The 6,587-nt window shown below is 37.0% G+C and overlaps 1 long non-coding RNA gene across 1 annotated transcript; it reads right to left on the bottom strand.

The window, feature by feature from the left end:
• Positions 1-979: 979 nt before the first annotated feature.
• On the bottom strand, positions 980-1,825 carry LOC136835205 (uncharacterized). The gene is made up of 2 exons (XR_010852022.1): positions 1,575-1,825; positions 980-1,232 (listed from the first exon to the last, which is right to left on the bottom strand). It is a non-coding gene; the product is annotated as an uncharacterized lncRNA (long non-coding RNA).
• Between the last annotated feature and the right edge of the window lie 4,762 nt (positions 1,826-6,587).

The following is a 6,587-nucleotide window of genomic DNA, read 5'->3' as shown; positions in this document are numbered from 1 at the left end:
AGTTTTCATACCTCTCGCAAGCTACAAAAAAGTTATCCAAAATTTCCGCAATTGAAGGAGAAGTCTTATTAGTAATTTGCACCAACTCTTTCCTAAATTCATCATTCAAACCTAGCCAAGCAAAATAAGTCAAAAATCATCAGAGGATATTTGCAAAACCTTAGTAGACTCACATAGATTCCTTAGCCTTGAAACATAATTAAATGGGTCATCACCTAGATTTAGTTTCAACTCTGTTAGTTTCTTAACGGTGGAAGACTTCCTAACTTCTTCCGAAGCAAAAGCTTTAATCAAGAGCGATTTAGCATCTTGGTAACTCTGTTTATCTGCTTCAAGAGAATTCAGCAAAACCTTTGCACGACCTTCAACTTGCTGTTTAAGCAAAAGTAACAAATCCCTATCAGGATATTTATAAACACCAGTAGTAGCCTCAAATTCTACAAAAAACTGCAAGAGATCCTCATTTTCCTTGCAACTAAATTTTGGGAGGGGCGCTGTTGGCTGCTTTAGTAAACTAAGAGCTGTGTCCGTGACACTACGGGAAGGAGAAAATTCAAGCAAAGGCAAACATCTCTCTATCTTATCTAAATAATCAAGGCAAACCAAACATTCCTCTTCTAATTCGAGTTCTGTAACTGCGCTATCCTCGAACTTTAAACTTTGAATTTTAAAATCCAAATCTAACAAGCCCTTCTGGTAACTTAACAGGAGACCCTTTTCCGATACTTTCTGGGATGCAGTAAAATTTACATAGGACCCCAATTTATTAAAGGCATCCGTTACTTTCTTACGAATAACCTTTCTCTGAGTAATAAGCAGCTTTAAATTGGACATGATAATATATTACTTGACAAAAAATCCCCAGTAACAATGATTGCTAATAGAAAACCCCGAGGGAGTGAGCTACAGCTAAACCAGTGCAACATAATTTTGAGAGACTCTTAATTACCTAACTTGCAACAGTCCCTGTTCAGGCGCCATGAACTAAATTTTTTAAGGAGACACCAATAACATACACGTAAAAACTCTAGGCACCAAGGAAACACATAACATAATTAATCTGTATATTAACAATATACTATCATACATAGAGAACTTCCCTTAAGTAAAAATAAGCAACTTGATAAACTATTAGAGGCTCTCATTAACTGCCCGAGGTCCTGAAGTAATTACAACTATTGATGCGAGGTAGTGGGTATAACACATGTGTCTCAATTCAGTTCGGTAATCACCTGAAAATTTCGATAGGTCATCAATTAATATTACCAAGCAGAACTAAAAGTCATAACAACTGCCTATAATTCCTGGCTTAACAGTAAACTACACATTTAAGCAGAATTACGTAAATGATTATTGGCTATCCTAGCAAAATTGAATAATATTAACACTCCCGAAAGGATAAATTGCTGACAATAACCATGTTAATATATATGCCAAGACACAAGACACGTAAAATTGGCTCATAGATGATTACATATATTAAAGACATGCAAGGCCTTACTTGAGAAATCACTTCCCCAAGCTGGAATTTACAAAGGGCTTGACTTAAGACCCACTCTCTAGTTGACCCTTACCTGTAATGAATTCCAGAGCGGCAATTGGCAACATTAAGAGGTTATGTTCTGACTCTTGACACGACGAGGACGAGCGTTGTAGAACTTCTTCAAAACGACTGCACTAGTTCAACATTGTAGGTCACTCCCCAGGATTAATCTACCCAACGATCATTGCTGGTACATAGGGCTTCTAAAAGTAGGAGAAAGTCAGATCCTTCCAAGTCCTAGTGATAGAAGTCAAGATTAAAATCTCCTACGAGAGGGTTTGCCTTCCGAGTCGGAGACAACTCGCTGCCAGACTGCTTCGGCTAACTCCGTCATTACCGAAGTAAACATTTTTCCCGATAACAACGGGAAACAGGTTGAAGGGTCTATTTAAAAGTGGGTCAAGGGTAATTACATAAAGGACAAGTAATTAATATAAATAAACCAATTTACATATCTTATGTCTTAACATATGAAAGACGTTAATAATCATACACCAAAATTAAATTTCTTTTAGTCCACCACCAGCGATGCAATTTTTTTTCAGTACAAAAATTGCATCTAAAAAAATAAAATAATATACTAACATTTCACTCTGTCAAAATCTCCTGGTCTTCTGCTCACTAACTATAGCAGCCTTTCTTTTGACACGGGGAGCCTCTGATAAAAGTTTAACAATCATTAGTCGACGAAAGTTCTGAATCATCCGATCTTTCGAGAAAAGGAATCAGTGTTGTAATGTGTCTTTTAACAACTTCCCTAGTAGAACCCTTTCGTATCAGTGCTCCTGTAACTTCACCGGTACTGTTAAATTGCAATTCTTTAACCAAACCCATAGGATAATTGTTAGGTTTTGTGTGCACCTCTTTCAGCAGGACAATATCCCCAATTTAATACCCCTCTGTGTAATAGGTTGGTATCTATCCTTTTTATCAACAGCTTGGTTAATCAGTGTACCCAAAAACTCGTTATGATATTGAGATAACAGATTATTTCTGACTTTCCTTAATTTCATATACTCATCCTTAACCTGCTGGGGATTTACACAAGGTTGCCAGTCAGGATCCTCATCTGGTATACCCTGTAATTCTGGAATGAGATTCAAGGAAGTCAGTTCATAGCCCTTAACTAACTTCTCAGGTGTAATTGGTTCAGGTACAAAGTCTAAATCATCTTCTCTAAGGGATTCCTTAAAGGCTATAGGTCTCCTATTAACAAGGTGAACAGTGTGACAAACAATAAATTCAAAGTCCTCATAAGATAAAACAAGATTTTTTATACTTCCAAACAACAATCTTTTAACCTGCTTGACACAAACTTCAACAAGAGATCCAAGCTTACTGCATCCTTTAAAGTATTGCTGAAACTGTATAGGGCGAATATTGTTCTCTTCAAAATGTAACTGACTTGCATGATCACTTAAAAGGTTCTGCATCACATTAGCCCCAGCTATAAGCTGTGTCCCCATATCACTGACGCACAATTCAGGGATTCCATAATCAAAACAATGCAGCTGAAAAGATCGCAAAAATTCTTTTACACCAAGATCCTTGCAGATTTTAAGATTCACTGCCCTACTCCAAGTACATGCAATGCATAGTAACCACACTTTTTGAGTTTCATTATTCTTCCTAACATGGAAAGGACCCATATGATCTATGAAAACATTTGCAAATGGCTTGGATGGTAGATTAGACCTGAAATCCCTATATGAATTCTGACTTAATTTGAAAGTTCTATTATTAAAACGCCTACAATGAACACATTGTTTTAATGCTTTTTTGATTGTCGAAAAATGCCTAGGGATATGAAATTGTTTGCGTATTTCCGCTAGAACTGAATAACATCCTGAATGAAACAGATTGAAATGAACATCCAGAATAATTAGCTTCGTCAGAACACTATCTCTCGGCAGGAGAATAGGAAAACCATTATTATTGCTAAACCATTTCTTAAATTTGCTTTTAACCCTAAGAATACCATCATCATCCATGAATATATTAAGCTGAGTAATGAGGTTAGGAATGGCCTTCAGATTAAAACTATTCTTATTCTGAAAGTAAGCAAAGATCTCTGGAAAACACCTCCTTTGCTCTGTTATAATAACTCTCTTACTAGCTTCTGCAAAGAGATTAGGGTTAGTGTCAGATGAGGTTTGAGAACATATACCTGCCTTTGACTTCCAGTTTCTTATGCCGACTAGTATTATGCGAGAAATCAGAATCAACTTACGAAAGCTGGAATAATTGCAGGGATCAATGACATATTCAGGAGAACCTGTTAGAGAAGAAAACGTTGTTTGAGAAAGTTCTGCCCCTACAGGTGCATTCAAACTGAGCGGTACCCGAGTCTGTGACTGTCATAGGATTTGGAATAATAAAAGTCATGTCCTGTTCCCCACCAGGGAGGTCATCCAACTTCCTACCCGGACCGACGAGAAAATTAGTTTTATACAACTGCTTATGTGAGAGGCATCTAGTAACACAGTCGGCCGGATTCACTTTTCCTGAAATGAAACAAAATCTTATTGGAAATCGTTGACACAACTTTTGAATATTACCAATTTATTCATTACAAAAGTTGAACACTTTTGCATTTTATCCAATTTCTGGGAGGAAGAATTAAGCCAGTGCAGGGCACAAAGAGAATCAGCATAGAGAATAATTTCTACTATGTTAACAGGTTTCAGACAAGAAGGTCCAGAGATATCTCTCTGTAGTTCCACGAGAGTTTCGACACCCAAAACAATGGCATTTAACTCTAATGAAGGAATGGACTTATTCTTCAGCTGAGTGTTAACCATACGGTTCTTAGCTTGAACAAAACTCACCTTACCAGATTCAACGTGCTGCAAAAAAATTACTGTACCATATAAGTCATGACTAGCATCAGTATAAGCCATGTTTATAAGTACCATTCCTGGGTCCGACATACCTACTTATCTTAATGGGAGGAGAAGCATTAGCTTGTTTACATATATTCCCCCATTCACGTTGAAGCTCTAATGGCAACAATGCATCCCAGCCTAGGTTTTTATTGCACTGAAGCCTGTGCATAAACAAACGGCTTCTGTTTAAAACAGGCATGTTAAAGCCATATATGTCAAATTGAGAAGCAATTGTTCCCAAAACAGCACGTTTAGTAGTGGCCTTGCCATCAAGGCAAATAGGCTTTGTAAATATTTCATCTCTTACTCTGTCCCATGCAAGACCAAGCAACTTTGTAGTTTCAAGGGTCTGAGTTTTCATGTCTTCATCTATCTTAATTTGTAAGGAATTATCATTAGTGATCATCTGCTGAACCTCGAATTTGTACGGAGCAAATATGCGAGGCAGCTCATTATAAGCCCATTCTAAAGACTCTCCAGTTTCCATGGTAATTGCACCATTATCCATATACAGCAAGGTGTACATTAAATGTTTTAATTCTGACAAATCTTTATCCGTTTCTTCCTTAAAAACTAAAATATAATATAAAGAAAGCATTAACAAAACGGGCTACAACGCAACCCAAAACTCAGCCTTACATTGCGATAAGCTACAACAGAAAAGTCCCCAGCTTTAACATTTTTATACCAAAGGAACAGCAATTTTGACTGATCAGATTCACTTAAGGAAAGCATATTGAATGCTTTTTTCAAGTCATAGGTAAGCAATTTCTGACCGAACCTTAAATGAAGAAAAGCAGAGGATAGCTTTTGGTTCAATGTGGGACCTGGATGCATACACTGGTTGTGAGAGAGGCTTAGTTTCTTATTTTTCTCATTCTCTCTCAAATTGGATAAAAAGACCACCCGACACTTAGTGGTCTCCCTCTCAGGCTTAAAAATTCCCATGTGAGGAAGGAAAGCATAATCTGGGTGCAGGGCTTTATATTGTTCAAGATCATGAATAGGTTTTATTATACCAGCTGCTATCTGATCCTTAATAGTCTGATCCATTAAATGTAAATAACTAACATTTTTAAGCTTCCTAAAATTGGACTTCAAAATTACCTCTGCTAAATGTTCATTTTTCGAGAGCAAGTGCGATACCTCACCATTCCAAAGTAAGGGAACTCTAATCCTACCATCGACTTCTCTAGATATATTATTAAAAGTATAATCAACTAACTGCTTATTCAGTTCTACAGTTTCTTCCTCATAAATAGTTTGGTCATAATTAATGAATTTAGGCATTCAAGCTCCAATATTTCATTTGTGGCCTTTTGTAATTTACACTCCATAAGCTTTCCCTTGTCACTCAAAACAGAAAAATTACTACTACTTTTCAAAGTATTATAGTGAAGGTCATGAACCTCATCATCCAGAGTAGGGAGGATAAAATCTGCAACAAATAACGAGTGAGTGTGGACACTTTCAAAAGACTCCACACTAGGTGGACTAGGAATACTAGCACTGACAGGCATCGAAGGCCGTGGCAAAAAGGTATATTATCGACCAGTCTTTGAACATTGCCTACCAGCATAACGCCAATTGGGGAATCTACATATACTGACAGAGTATCCTTTCCAAACAGGACGTCTTTACTTGGAATACAAAAAGCAGCATCTGAACCAAGCAGAAATTCAATATCCATTACTTCCCGGATATTTGAATGAAGACCCACATCAGCAAATGTAAACCCTTTATCTAAAAATCCCTTCACTGCCGTGCCGAGCATCGGTAAATTCAACTTAATCCTGATTTCAGGAATAACCATGGCTGGAATATTATAATTACCATTTCCTAGAGTAATAGGAATCTGAACTACCTTGCTCCTGTAAGTTTTAACACCATTGAAACCATGAATTGTAAGATTAACATTATTTTTGATAGTTTCGAAGTCATAAGTATCAGCTAACTTCTGTGAAACAAAAGTGCTTTGAGACCCACTGTCTTTTATACCCCTATACAAGCGCTCTTGTCCAACAATGCCAAAAGTGAAAGTAGGAAGAACAGAGTCACTAACGAAATTTGAGAACACTGTAACCCCATTATTTGTTTCTGCGCTTGTTATAGCTTCACTTTTCTTACAATCATGTGAATTATCTTTGTTACACAGAAAG

This window comes from Macrobrachium rosenbergii, chromosome 55 (genome assembly GCF_040412425.1).
Source record: "Macrobrachium rosenbergii isolate ZJJX-2024 chromosome 55, ASM4041242v1, whole genome shotgun sequence".
Classification (NCBI taxonomy): domain Eukaryota; kingdom Metazoa; phylum Arthropoda; class Malacostraca; order Decapoda; family Palaemonidae; genus Macrobrachium; species Macrobrachium rosenbergii.
This window is presented reverse-complemented; position numbering and strand designations above follow the sequence as displayed.